Consider the following 15,099-nt stretch of genomic DNA (forward strand, 5'->3'; position numbering starts at 1 on the left):
GAGGTTTTGGAGGGCACATGTCTGATGTTTATTTCCCCCTGACATGCAGTAACATGAGTGGTTAAGAGCTGGTTGTATTTTTGTGAATCCCTCCCATACAGTCTTTCAGTTTCCATGTTCTCAGTTACCCCAAATAAAAGGTGAAGGCTTTGGGGCTATCTTCTCTGGAAATGAAGCTCTGCAAAAATAAACTTGCTAAGGTCCCTCCAAAAGCAGCAGCAACTCATTCCTACAGCTGGAGCTGCTGGGCACCAGGTGAGCATGGGCATCCCAGGCTGGATATGAAAGGGGTTCCTGAGGCACAGCTTCCTTCTAGACACTAATGGCTGGTGAGACTTGGCACACCATGCTGCCAGATCTGCAGGTTTGGCAAATAAATTGTGAGGCAGATTGTTCAGGGGGCTGGAGGAGGTGGGAGCTCTGTGGGGTTGTTCTTAGGATGGGAGGGAGATGGGATTGTCAGTGCTGGGTGTCTGGAAGCTGTGCTAGGAGATGCTCCTGGACATTCCCCCAGCTTTGAGGGGGTTTAGGACATGTGAGGCCAAAGATGGGGGTTGTTGGAGGTGGGAGCTGGTGTTTTCTAATGGCATTGAGAGATTTTAACAGCGCTGGTGAGGACAAACACTGTTACAGGTACAAAATAACAGCACTAGTCAAAAGGCACAACAGCCCTGTGGTGCACACAATGGAGAGGAATTGGGAGCTCTTGGATCAGATTTTGACTGTGCCACAGACCCCCAGTGCTGCTTTCAGGCAGTCACTTAATCTCTGCATCCACCACCTGTGGAGCAGCCAGGCTTGGAACAGTTTGTGTCTCTGGAAGCATGTATCTAGTTCAGCTGTTATTATCAAAGTTAAATATTAAAGAAATATTGTGTTATCATAGGATAAAGCCATGCCACACCATTTTCACTGTGAACTTTGTTCTTTTGCTATTACATTTTCTTTACATTACATTTTTCAGGAAAAACAATGTTTTCACTGCATGAAAGTAAGTTAGGCAGAAATTCATGGTGCACGTTGTGCAAGCTAGACTTGTAGATTTGATGTCTGGCACTAAGAGATGCATGTTAAATGCCACTAGGAAGAATTCAGGGCTGGTTGTTCAATAAAATGAAGCACAAGTCTGGGCATTGAAAGTAAACAAATAACACAGGACTTTGTAGAGATCAGCCTTCCAAAGCTGTTTGGAAAGTTCCATAATTGGGTCTCTCTGTGGGCACTCCTCATCCCCTTGGTGACAGGCATGCTGCTCTGAATTTGTTGTTCCAACTTCCATTAATATTCTGTGTCAGACAAGGAAATAACTTAGATAAGATCAATCTTCAAACATGTTTTTCAGGAAGGAACTAAAGAGCAGTCCTGAAAAATATCTACTGGAATGGAAAAATTCTGATCTTTGGGAAAATAAAGGAATTGCTGTGTGAGAGGAAAAGGTCAATACATTTGGAGGACAGGTGAGTTTGTTTGCCAAACAAGCTTCAAGTCTGTCTTTGAAAGTGCATGGTCAGTTTATGAGGGGGTGCTTTCAGTTTTGGGAAGCACTGGTAAATGTCAAAACTATTTCCATTTTTCAGGTGATGGAACATGGAAGCTTCCTGTGACTATTGGCAATTTGTCCATGTTGGGGAGAGGATGAATGGCAGCTTTTGAGAAATTAAATTTTGGGTTTAATTGTGTTTTTCAGTATTCATTGATACTATGCTAGGTGATAATTATCTAGTTGAAGTCTGAATGGTGTAACTCCCCAGCAGACATCTACAGCACTGTCCCTTACACCCAAACAGGGAGGGGTTTGGGCAACCTGGGGCCATCCATGTGCTGCTCAACCAGCAGTTCCCCCAGTCCCACCCTGCAGTGTCTTTACTCTAGCTGATGAGAATTTTTACAGCATAAAAGCAGCTTCTGAGGGATGGAACCCTGAAAGCCACATCTTTTCTCACCCCTCCAGCCCTGAGCAGTGTGTAGTAATAACCCCCAGGTTTTTACAGAATTTCAAATATTTCACCTGTGCTGTATCTACATTTCCACATGCACTGATGTGTCATCCCTGAAACATTTCTACTGCCCTGTTAAGTATCCTGTTTGAGCTTTCTCAGAACACCTTTTCATTTTTCTAACCACTGAGTATTTAAAATGATCCACAGACTATTTCAGACTGGTTGTGAACAATTCCAGAACAATGTTTTGAGCAACTTTTGCTCCAAGATCTATAGGATAGGCCACTTACTGTAAGCTCCCAAAAGCGTGCCTGGAGCCTCCAAATTAGGGAAGTATTCAGTTGGAAAACCTTTCCCCCTTAGTGGGGAAAAAAAAAAAATCACCCATATTCTTTGGATGGCCTTTTGTAATGCAGGGACTGTCACCAACCTCTAAACCAGAGAGCTGCTCCAGCTTCTGGAAGAGCTGCATCTCTGCCTGGTTGTGCTCTTTGATGGTTTGGTGCAGCTGTCACAAAGCAGAGCCTTGCTCTGAGGCACCTCCACATCCCTGTCTCATCTGCTGGGACAGGTGAGGCTGGTGATGTCTCTAACCTACCCTGAATTAGTCATTTTCTCTACTGCAGCAGCATCTTCAACAACATCTGCTGAGTTCCTTCTGCTGGCAGAGGTATTTTGTGTTACTGGGGTTAAATCAGCATATCTGGCTGAGGTTTGTATCATTCTCTGTAAACTTGAGTCTTTGAAATCTAAAATGCTTGGGGTGTCCTTTCTTTCAGTGAAATTGTCAGGAAGAAAACACTGTTAAAAAGGAGGCATAATTTGAATTTAAGGCTCCAGCTGAGGTGTGCTGCACTGCAGTTTTCATGCTGAGCTGCACAGCCATAGACTTTCAGCCACTCCAGAGCCCTGCAAAAAGTTAGACAAGGGGCACTGAGGCTTCTCCTGCCAGAATCCCATTCCAGGAGAGGCTTGGTTTGTGCAGGAACCTCCCAAAGAAGTAGCAAAGTCACTGCTTGTTTGTAAGGGCCTGCTAGACTTTATATGGTAGTAGTGTAATAGGCTTTGGAAATTCATATTATAATGTATTATATAATTATAATATAATGTATAATATAATTATAATATATTATAATTATAATTCTATATGGATCATGTGTGATCTAGGAGGTCCTTTCTGCCTGTTTGCCATTACACATGTGCTGAACCTTAAATACCACATGACACTTAATCCACACTATCAGGCAGAAGGCTTCATTTTAAGTTACTCATTTGAAGATCAAACTATTTTTGTGCCTGATAGTGTCTCTGACAGTGAAAGGTCAAAAAACAAAAACCCAGTGGTTTAAGGATGCTTTCCAGCCTGAAAGCTTTAAGTGATACACCAATATATGATTCTTAATAGGAATATCCTCTTCTAGAAACCTAGCCAGCAAGCATTGGATGAATCTGTTTTTGTTGTTATCGTTGCAGGCTGGCAGTACTTCTCTCCAGATGTACCATTTGGCACATTAAGCAATTCTTTTCTTAGAAGGGGAACCTATGTTTTTGCCATGTAATGCAAAACACCAATGGAATCACTACATAAGCAAAATGCCAGTAATGGTACAGTGGTCCAGCCACAAACATTGGTATGTTAATTTTGTTTTATTTTTCCTAGTGTGTCATCTGTAGTACTGTATTTTGTATCAGGACTATGGCTGGGCTGTTTAGTATCAGATTTTAAAGTGTGTTTTCAGCAAGAGATTTAAGTTAGGAAACTAATGGTTGGGGGCTTTTTCTACTTAATATGGATGTAACTATAATTTTTGCTTGATCTTTGAGACCAGGCCAAATTTTCCCCTCAATTATAGCTGTTCTGTCATTCAGCTGTATGCATCCACTTTTGATAATGGTACCCAAATACACTGGAAAGCAAGCAGTCTACACTGGGGCTGTGGCTTATATATGCCATTGCTTCCTAAGACTAGCTAGGCATTAAATTTTTTTTCAATTCATTTGCAAGAAGATTAGTTAAATTACAGCATGTGCAGTTTCTTTGTGGGAAGCAGTGCCTGGCCTTTCCATATTCTGAGCTACCTTGGTTCTCTAGTGGATCATCCCAGTCCTTGGGAAGGCATTCCCCTCTCAGCTGGGGCTCCTCTCCAGGCTGAGCAGCTCCAGCTCCCTCATCAGGGAGATGTTCCAGTCCCCTTATCATGACATTAATTACAGAGTCATGCCACCCTCCCCTGGACCTGCTCCAGGAGCTCCAGGTCTTTCCTGTCTTGAGGAGCCCTGAGCTGTCCTGGGTGTGCTGGAGCTAATAAATTCCCCAGCTGCCTCTTGCAAGGACCTGAGAGCTGGTGATTGTGAAGCTTTCTCTAGATGATCATGTAGAGACTTAGGTGGGGAAGAGAGGGTTTTTCACTTGCAGAAATGATAACAACATTGTTGTAATTTCCTTGTCTTGCAGGTGAAGGACAGAAAAGGAGCAAGGACATTCCTCACATCTCCCTGCCACTCCCTTCTTCCCATCAGCAGAACAACCCTTTCCCCTGCCTGAAGCTTCCTATGGGATGAGCAGCAGAACAAGCCTTCCTCCAGGTCTTGTGGCCAAGGGAGGAGAAGGAGACTGGCCAGGCAGATCCCAAGTGTTTCCTTGGCAGGGCTGGTCTTTGCCCCAGGGAAAGGCTGGCACCTTGGGGAGAGAGCTGTGCCCTGCCTGGCTGCCCAGCCTGGCCCCTGCCTTGGCTTCCCTGGGGTTTTTCTGTTTCTTACAACAAATGTCCTGTAATCCAAGCTTTCTGTAAGTGGGGTCATGCTGCTCTGCTCAGTAGAGTTTCAGTAGTTAGCAGGTTTCTTTCTAGTTTTTTCCTGCCATTCACCAGAAATCTCACCTTTATTCCTCCCACCTTAAATAAGTCAGTTCTGGCTTTTGCCTGTCCATGCAGTCAGAAAATGATATTTGCTGATTACTCTCCCCCTGCCTAGAAGCAATGGAAAAGCAACAGTGAAAAAAAAAGAGTGATTTCTCTCCAAGTTTCTAATTAAATGGGGTTGTGTGGCCTTTCCAGTTTGATTGACTCTGTAATTAATGACTAGGTGAGGCAGGGAAGTTCTTTTTCTCTGGGTTTTTTCTGTCCCATGAATGCTGGGGAAGAACGCTAGGAAGGCACACAGTTGTGAGAACACTTTCCCTCTCCTGTTGGTACCATTCCTAAAAACTGCTCCTGAGAGGAGCAAAATTTCATTCTTTCTCCTCTAGAGCATTTCTGCAAAGAAGCCAATCCTTGGTCCTGCTCAGTCACTGGAGGTAAAAAGATAAATATTAATGCTGTGCCCTGTTTCAGTTTTTCTAATTTTTTTTCTATTTTTTATTACTCTTTGAAGAAAACAACCCAGGGCAAAACATGGTTTTGAAGGTTTGCAGCTGCCCTTGGAGCTGAAGTGGAGAGAGAGGCACTGCAGTAGGGCTGTGAGCTCAGCCATGTGGGCCCAGCATGGAGGGAATGCACCTTTTAAAAAATACACTAGCTAAATGTTTCAATGTGTATTTAGTCCTTTCCCACTCCTATTTGTGTTGCAGGAAGTGATCCTCTGCTACCTCTGGGGTACCTGGGGTGGGGGGATTGAGGTAGACTATGGGATTGCCACGGGACTGTTTCTTCTTTAAGGCAAATATGTTAAAGATTGAATTGGTGTGTGAATGTAACTCTCAGCACTGGCACTGCTTTACTCACCAGTGTGTTATCATTAGCAGCCCACGAAAGAAATGTGGATTAGGCAATCAGCCTGTGTAAGGCTTTTCCCTGTGGCACACCAGCTACTCTTCATGTTTGCTGTATTTTCATAATAATTGAACTCAACATACTCTCCATTCCAAAGTTCATTCCATTTCTTAGTACTTTTCTGTTAGAGGTGGCTTTTCACACCTGGCTGTCATCCAAATTGCATGTTGAAGGCATTTTTGAGGAAACTTGAAGATTTAGAGTGCTAATAAAGTGCTGCCTGCTAAAATAAAGCCAGATTGGTTCAATGTTAAAGTGAAAGAGTGGGTAAGTAGTAAATACAGAAATATCAAAATAAATATAGGTAATTTAAAAATATCACCCTGTGCTCAAGGTAGGTTGGTTTCATGACCTATTTTATTATTTTTCACTTAAAAATCATGCACTGCCATATGCTGAATATATCAAGCTGCCCTTCTACTGCTGCTGATCATGTATTAGAGGATTCTTCTGTAGTTATACAAAATCACATTATGTTATTTTCCTTCAAAATCTTCCTGCACCTCAAGAGCATCTACAAATACAGTTTTGTCTACAGCTTATTGCAACTGCTTTTACAAAGCTACTCTTTCGTCTTTTGTCTGTCTGCCTGAATATGTATCTTCTCTCTTGACCTCATTATTTGGGAGTCCTCTGAGGCAAGAGCCTCAAACAGTACCTAGATCCTTGCCCATAATAATGCTCACTCTCTATACACCCAACAGCACATGGTTTTTCCTAAGAAGAGGGAGTCCTTTTCTTAAGAGAGGAGTGAGGTTGGTTTGTTATGAGATTACTCTTTTAGCTCAGTTATTGACTTGGTATGTTACTAGAGCTTTGGCATCAAACCAGTGCTCCCTTTACATGGGTTTTCACCTGGAAAGGGGTGTCCAGCTCATTGGTAGGATGCACCTGCAGCCTCTCCCCTTTGCCTCCCACCTGTCCACATGTCTTTGTCCAAAAATCTTGAGGCTGTGGCACCATGTGCAAAATGTGTTTGTTGTGGGCTTGTTCTCCTGAGTTGTGGCATCATGATGTGGTGGAGATTGAGAGGAGAATGATGCTGGTGCTGATTCCTGACCCCCTGAGATCCAGAGGGTGCATTTTCATTTGACTGACATGATCCACTGACAAGTGTTATGTTGTTGCAGGAAAAAAGAGGAAGGAGGAGAGAAAGACTGGCAGAAGTGGTTGGACTCAAGGGTCAAAAGGGTTTTTTCCAACCTAAATGATTCTCTTCAGTGAAACCTTGAAAGGCTGTTCATGTATGAGCAAAGAAACTGGGTTCCAATGCCACCAAGACAACCTTTACCACTTCTTTCAAGATGTCTTGAAGCACATATAAAAATCAACTTCACATCAGTTTTAATATGCTTTTATACTACCAGACTTGACTTTAAGTCAAATGCAACTCTTGGGTGAAGTTGGATTTGATGTAAAGAATAACATTATGTAATCACATAGGAAAGTGCTGCTTAACCACCAAAATATATTTAAAATACTTTCCTGAATAGATTTGTTGCTAATTATACTATATAAATTTAAGAGTGGACACTTTGTTTCTCCATCACCATGGCTGGCATGTCTAATATTTTGCACTGAGCTTTGGAGTGCAGCTGAAGTGCAGCTCTCCTTGTAAATCTGTTTTTGATCTAATCCCATTTTCTAGTTAAACATTTCAAATGAAATATACTGAGCAAGAAAAAGAGGGCTACTTTGTTTGGGGTATTCTATAGGCAGAAGATTGCCTGAGGACTTCCTTGTGGACTGTAGCTTATCTTGCTGGGTATCCACTAACAGATCAAGTTGAAGTGTGGGTACCTCAAGCTTTGTTTAATTTTCTTTTTCCTTTTTTTTTTTTTCATCTCCAAGTACATGGATTAGAGCTATAAAGATGTTGGTCTAAGTCACAAGAGTTTTGGAGACCGGAAATGTTTGATTTCAGTAGTTGAATTTAAAGTTATCTGAAGGTAAATATTTCTTATCTAGATGGTGTGTAAATTGTGTATTCATCTGATTTCCTTTCCTTGCTGGTTATCATTTTCCTTTGGTGAGTGGTTCATTTGGCTTCCTAAGCAGAACTAGACAAACTCCTAAATCACTCCAAGCTTTCAGTGAGCTGTGTCACCTCTCTTTTTTATTTTCTTTAATCATTCTTTTCATGCTTCCGGAACGAGCTGAAGTCTTGTGAAAGATTTCCTATCATCTTCTGTGTGCCTGTCTCAAACTTCATACCTCAGTACTCGGTGTGTTTGATATCCAGCTACCTTCTCTCTAACATTGCATGCATGGGGGGTTGGGATTTCCAGCATGACTTCAAACATTACCTTTCCAATGATTCGTTGTGTTGGATTAAAAGGTGCAAACACTGGAATTGTGAATGCTGGAGTTATGTGCCCTTACCACTCTGGGGACCTGTAACCTGCTGCTGGAAATTCTTATTCAGGTTTCCCAAAGAGAATACCTTGCTGGAATTCTCTGATAAATGGCTATTGTGGGTTGCTAAATAGTTTGTGTAGAGCCCAAAGCTGATTAAATTCCAATGACAGTCCCAGTTTTCAGAAAGGATATGTGTGATGGATACTGTACCTGTATGGGCTTTTTTGCAAGTACCATATGTGGATATTTGTTCTAATACCAAGTAATTATAGCAATAAATGCCAATAATAGATTAGTTAATTCAATGCTTTCTACTCTGAGAAGTCATTTGGAAAAAATTTCACCTTTCCTCTGTACCATTATCTCTCCATAACACACCATTATCAGCAGACACCTGATAATATATCCCTACATGCTTGCTGTTGTGAAAGAAATTAATATTTATACTTTTATTGTTGCAAGCATTGCCAGAGTGTGTGGATGGCTCAGTTTTTGATATGTCTTAGCATTTTTAACTATTTTGTCACTGTGGATGTGAATCCTGTCCTTAACTTGGCATTGTTCTGCCTTGTGGGAAACAGGGAGTCGTCCCCATTGAGTTGAAAGCAGGATTTGACTCCTGGAATTTCTGTTCCCAGTGGTGCCATGAAGGCAAAATGGAAACCAGCTTGACTCTTGTCAGTGTCCAGGTGAACTTTTCTCAGCTTGGCAAAACATCAGTGCTGTGTTGCACAACATATAGGTATGAGGAAGGATTGATGCACTAATGTCTCTAGGTTTATTGTGTACTTTATGGTCATACAATTAAAAATGTTTTTAAAAAAAAGCATATTCTCCCAGAAGCACTAACTGGGTCTTCTTACAATCCCTACCTGATCTCTGCATGTGCAAACCTGGTGGTTCTGCATTTATCCCAGCAAGTCCTGCATGGAGACACTTGTTTTCATCACAACTCTTGATGTCCTTCCAGAGCTATTAAATTAAGAGCTGGCATACCCTCCCTTTGAATACCCAAGCAAGAGATGGAAGAAGGAGGTGGAAGTTTGGTACCATCCACATACATCTCAAATAATTTAAAAGCAAATTTGGAGGGATTATAGCAGTAAAGAATGTAGGTGCAGTCTTGAAGTCATGTGCAAATACCACTGCTTTATAGATCTCTCTTAAAACTCTGACCATACTGATGTATTAATTTACTGGCTGAGAAGCTTTGAAAAACCTCAATTTCCATGTCAGCTACATGAAAAAAATAGGGTCTTGTCCTCTGGTTCTGTGGCCTTTTGTACTATTTTTTCTACATGTTATGGATGGTCTCCACTGCTGCATGACCTTCCTGAGCAGGAATATTGATACACTTCCAGTTAGGCTGAGGCAGTGATTCACTTTCTGGTGGCATTTATGCAGCCTCCCCTGCCAAAGCTGTGCAGCTGCTTTGCATTTCATCTCGGGAGTAGCATTTCCTTGAAACCAGTCTTCAGGAATCCAGTGTGTAACTTGGAGAGGGGGAGGGTATCCTCAATTTCATTAAAATTATATCCAGGACTTCTGTGGAGGAAAAGTCTTGGAGAAAGGGAAGAAGCCAGCATGCTATTAATGAAACATTAGATTCCTTGCAGAACACCACTTTCCTTGCAAGGCAAACCCCAAAAAACGGAAGAAGCCCTTCTTGGGTTTCTGATTTCTGTGGCCCTTTGAGCTGATTTGCAGCAGTGAGAAAAGGTGCCAATATCTTTGTATTGTTTGGCAGAGAAAAGATTACCTTGTAACTCATCCTGTCTGGCTATGGCCTGGCACTGGATCATGACCAGGTTGATGGCAGCCTGACAGTTTTAAAAGAATATGTTGGCATTTTATGAAAAGGGAAGTTATTACACTTGAAAGGAAGTAAAAACAAAACCAGAAAACCTACGCTTGTCAGTTTTATGGCAGAGAGGCTGTAAAAATTCTGGCATGTTTCTTCAGCCAATCCCTGCAACAAATTACTGGACTAAATTGATTACAAAATCAAAGATGGATTTACATAAGCATTTGTGTTTTAGTTACCATGCTCTTACAATGTGTCAGACACTCAAAAGAGTCAACCCCGTGCCCCTTACAGTTAAAATTAGTTTACAGCCTAAATTTAGATGTGTAGCAGCAAGAAGGGAGCATGGAAAGAAAAGAAGAGCATGGGAAGGGATGAGACCTCCTGGGTCACTGGCTCCAATCCCTCCCAGTCTCAGGAACCCACATTGTCTTACCCTCTTTCAGGCTGTGTTATGGTCTTCTGACATTCTGTTAGACAATACAAAAGATGGGGAGCTAAATTTACAGATTTGTCCCAGTTCAGTATAGTTTTTGTCTGTCTCTGTTAACTGCAGGATTGCACCCACGCTGAGACTTATCACAGGTTTCTGCTGGTGGGCTCTGTTTTACAGCAGGAGATGTGCCAGGGAGCTGGGGACTTGGAGACAGAGGCAGCAGCATTTGTGAGTGAACAAAGTGTGAAGAACAAGGAGGATTCAGGGCAGCTCTTCCAGCAACAAGGAAGAGCATAAACTAGGAAAATAATGTTTTCAAACATTATCATTTGTCTTTCTGTTCCCAAGCTGCTGTCAGAGTAGTGAAGCAGATCACCCTGGGACAGCCTAATCTGCAGTGGAGCCTGGGGTGAGCCAAGGAGGTTTGGGTGCTGTGCACAGGCTGAAGAGAGGCCTGAGGAGCCACAAGCTGTGCCAGCTGGGTGGCATTCCATTCCCATGCTAGGTCAGTATTCCTGTGTTCTGCACTACAGATCCCTGGAAACTCTTCCTCATTGCCATCCTTCAAAACCCTTTATTGAGTATCTTCATCTTCATGCTCGTGGGGCTGTTCCCTGTATAATGAAGGCTTGCTCAGTGAGTGCCATGGCCTCAAAAGCAGTTCTGAATTGTTATTTGGCTTTGTCAGTCAGAACTGTAAACTGCAACTGCATGACTTTAGCTCCAGAGAGGGCTGCATGCAGTTCCTAGCGTTGTAGCATGTTTTCAGTCAGGCCACGTAGCCAAAGAAAACGATGAAACCCGACTTCTCCTTGTGGTCAGAAAGAAATAAACAATTTGTTTTGATTGAAGGCTCAGTGCTGTAGAGAGGCCTGGAGTTCTGAGCACAGGATTTTCAGAGATATGGGCTGGTGGTTGACAGCACAACTTACCTCTGTCACAGCTGAACAAGGGCTGGAGAGCTGAGAGCAGGGCTTGGAGTGAGAGAGACAGAGAGAGCTGAGAGCAGGGCTTGGAGTGACAGAGAGAGCTGAGAGCAGAGCTTGGAGTGACAGAGAGAGCTGAGAGCAGGGCTTGGAGTGAGAGACAGAGAGAGCTGAGAGCAGGGCTTGGAGTGAGAGACAGAGAGAGCTGAGAGCAGGGCTTGGAGTGACAGAGAGAGCTGAGAGCAGGGCTTGGAGTGAGAGACAGAGAGAGAGCTGTCACTGGGCTGGAGAGCTGAGAGCAAGGCTTGGAGCTGTGACACAGAGTTGTCACTTCTGGCAAGGGAGGTGTTGGCCAAAGTGTTCTGCTTTTCTTAATGCCAGTCAAGATTTTTGTGTACTGAATGCAATTGCCTGAGCAGATGCAAATAATCTGGGGGGAATTATCTGCAGGAGTTCTGGCTCCTGTGTTGGGAAGGAGCATCCTGATGGAGGGAGCTTTGGGTCAGTAACATGTGCTATTACACCTGCCTGTGGCCACAAGAAAATCTATCACTTCTGGCTCCATCCCTGCAGTGCCTGTATCTTCTGGGCCATGCAGCCTTGGTGTTTTTCTTTTCAGGTCAATGCAATTCTTGCCCCATCCCAGTTATTCAATCCAAGTAGGTCCAATGTCTCCTGTTCAGATAAAACTGAACAAATTTGAGTACATTTTCTTTAGATGCTGAAAACAAAGTTGGTTGGGTTTGGGATTGAACTCAGTATAGGAAGCAAGTTTTTGGTATGCTCAGATTCCTTCAAGGATTTTAGACCTTAAGACTCCTCCTAGTATGTAGCTCCCAAACAGGTTTTTCCATGAGATAAGAGTAAAACCTCTCTTTTCTGAAGTTTCAGAAAGTTTTCAGTCTTGTGCAAGTATAGTGGGAAAACCTAAATATTACTTAATAATTATTACTTATACTTACATTACTTAATTATTATCTATATTATTTATGTATTGGCTTTTTACTGAAAAATATTTTGTCTAAACAGTGTGTTTGAGAAAGATGTGCTCAGATTTAGAGTCCAAATTTCTCCTTGAGGACATTAGACTTTGCCTTTTATTGTGGGTTTGTTGGGGAAGGTTTTCTAATTCCTGTTTTACAGGTGGGAAATTCAAAACACTTCTTAACCATTCAGGGGTATTGTTAAGATAAATATTTGAGAAAAAATAATAGCATGGTAATATAGAGTCATGGCTGACATATGGTGAGCACCCCAATGTCAATTGGCAAAATCTCTAGTTGCTTCATGAAAGCAAAGGTGAGTAGAAGAATCTGAGCTGCCATTTAAAAATGAGATTTGCCTAAAGCTGTGTTGAAACTGCATCCTGGGGATTTGTGCAAAAGGAATTTCTGCAGAGCTTGTTGTTAAGGAAATCTTGTGAGAAAACATGAGAATTATTGCTTTGAAGCCCTTGAGAAGAACTAAACCACGAACAAATGAAGTTTAGAGTCTGAGTTTACTTTCAGAGCTCCACCATCCACCAGCTCTCTGTAAGTCACTCAGGCAGCTCTCTGTCTATCCCTGTAAATGTATGTGGTGAGATATGGCCAAGACCAGCAAGAGCTGTGGATGAGGATGGGAATTGCCTGGCAGGGCCACCTTGCTGCTCCAGAATACCATCCAGAATACCATCTGGACATCCAGCTGTTCAAATAGAGAAGAGCAGGGGCAATGTCACAGCTGCCCAAGATGAGCATGGGAAAGAAAAATATGGTGACAGGAGATGCAGAAGTGACTGGGTGTGCTGGCATTCCTTTCTTTTCAGGGTAAAGACTTGTGAAAGGGCTTGTCACTGACAGAAAGACCCTCTCACATTCTGTTGTGGTGAAACTTTCATCTTCCAAATAACACCACAAGCTGTATATTTCAATGTGTAATTTGTGTACCTGTATTCTTACACCACGGGAATTCAGCATTGTCTCCTCACCCCCCAGCCCCAGCAACTCAGAAATCTGCTGGTTTATTTGGGTAAAGGGCTGGGGTTTTGCTTATTTTTTTATTTTTAATGCATGTGTCTTGTAAATTGCATTCCCTTCTAATGTTGAATTCTACGCAGGCTGAGATCCTTCTCTTGTGCTTGATGAACTGAAACTCACAGATAAATCTTTAAAAGGAGGAGGTTTTCTAATTTCCATGGAGTGGCTGCACTAGGGGATTAGGAATCTCATCTTGCACCTCTAAGCCTCTAAGCTCAAACTTCTAAGTTAGTGTAAGCAAAGCTCATTCCTGAGAAAAATTGAAACTGAGGAAGAAAATAATAGTATTTCTAAGGGAAAAAAATGCAATATACAGTGGGGGAGTTTATCCATCTGTGTTCACCATGAAACCCTGCGTTGATTAGGGGCTTTGTGAAAAGTTGATTTTCCAGTTCAGCAAAACTTATAGAAAAAATATTTGCTTCAGGTCAACTGCAGCTACTTGCCTCCCCTTTCACTCATTAAAATGAAAAGCAAGTGTTCTCACTTCATTCAACCTTTTTGATCTAAAGCAGGGCTTCAGGGCAGACCTTCTCCCAGAGCTTGGTCCTGGTCACTGGACTCAGGAGGATTCTGAATTTCTGTGGTTACAATGGCACTTGAGGTCACACATAAGCAGGCCCCAAAACAGGGAACACAATCCAGGGCCCCAGCCCCTGATGGATGTCTAACCAATGGAATGTCATGGCTTGAGGAATGAATTTTCATCAGTCCCTTGAGTGGAGGAGCTTCACTTTGTCTGAGATGGGCCACAGAGGAGAGGATGTTGATCTGTAGCTGATGGAAAGGGAAAGTGTCCCTGTGCTGGCACTGCTGGGGCACTGCAAATCCCATGGGCAGTTCTGGAATCCCCACTGCAAGAAAGACCTTGAGAAGGGAATGGAGCTGGGGAAGGATCTGGAGTACCAGGAGCAGCTGAGGGAGCAGGGAGGGCTCAGCCTGGAGAAAAAGAGGCTCAGGGGGGACCTTCTGGCTCTGCACAACTCCCTGACAGGAGGGGGCAGCCAGATTGGGATTGGTCTGTTCTCCCACAAAACAGGAGACAGGACATGGGGAAATGGCCTCAAGCTGTGCCAGGGGAGGTTCAGCTGGCCATTAAGGAAAATTTCTTCATAGAAAGGGTTTTCAAGCATTGGAAAAGGCTGGCTGGAGAATGGTGAAGTCAGAATCCCTGGGCATATTTAAAAGTCATGGATATGGCACTTGGGGTCATGGTTTAGTGGTGGCCTTGGCAGTGTTTGGTTAACAATTGGTCTTGATGTTTTTAGAGATCTTCTTCAGCCTAAATGATTTTGTGATTTATAGACCAGAACATTGCCAGATAGCACTGAGATGCTGTATTAGCTTCTGAATTGGCAGGAAGCATCAGTGGACTGGATTGGCTGTTGGTGGAATAACTTTTCCACATGGCCATAAATTGACAGTTTAATCACAGTGTTAAGGAGGGTTTATTATTTCAGTAATAACTTTGGTTAATTTTATTTTGTGTTTTGCTTTTCAGTCCAGCAATCTTCAATGCAAAAAGAGTGGCTTCAAAAATAGAAGGGAGAAGGGGCAGTGTATAAGGTAGTGTGTCAGGCCTTAGGAACAGTGCCCTGCAGTGTCAGATCTTACAGAGCAAGCCAACCAACATTTTTATGGCAGTTTTGGAAAAACCTGCCTTCTGCAAGTTTGGGAAGGAGATCTCTGCTGATCTTCATTGTGAAGCAGTGGTGTTGAGATGGTCTTGTCACATGCAGCTCCTTTGCTCTAGATGCTTTGGGGTTTGATATTGTGCCTGAGAAGGTATGAGATCATAGCCTGATCTCATACCATCTGTTTAACAGATGGGTGTGGATGGCAAGGCT

At 42.8% G+C, this 15,099-nt stretch overlaps 1 long non-coding RNA gene across 1 annotated transcript; it reads left to right on the forward strand.

Annotated features, from left to right (window-relative positions):
- The first annotated feature begins 433 nt into the window (after positions 1-433).
- LOC132327049 (uncharacterized) lies at positions 434-5,943 on the forward strand. Its single transcript, XR_009486427.1, has 3 exons — positions 434-1,457; positions 3,414-3,571; positions 4,396-5,943. It is a non-coding gene; the product is annotated as an uncharacterized LOC132327049 (long non-coding RNA).
- The last annotated feature ends 9,156 nt before the right edge of the window (positions 5,944-15,099 follow it).

The sequence above is a fragment of the Haemorhous mexicanus genome, chromosome 5, assembly GCF_027477595.1.
Source record: "Haemorhous mexicanus isolate bHaeMex1 chromosome 5, bHaeMex1.pri, whole genome shotgun sequence".
Classification (NCBI taxonomy): domain Eukaryota; kingdom Metazoa; phylum Chordata; class Aves; order Passeriformes; family Fringillidae; genus Haemorhous; species Haemorhous mexicanus.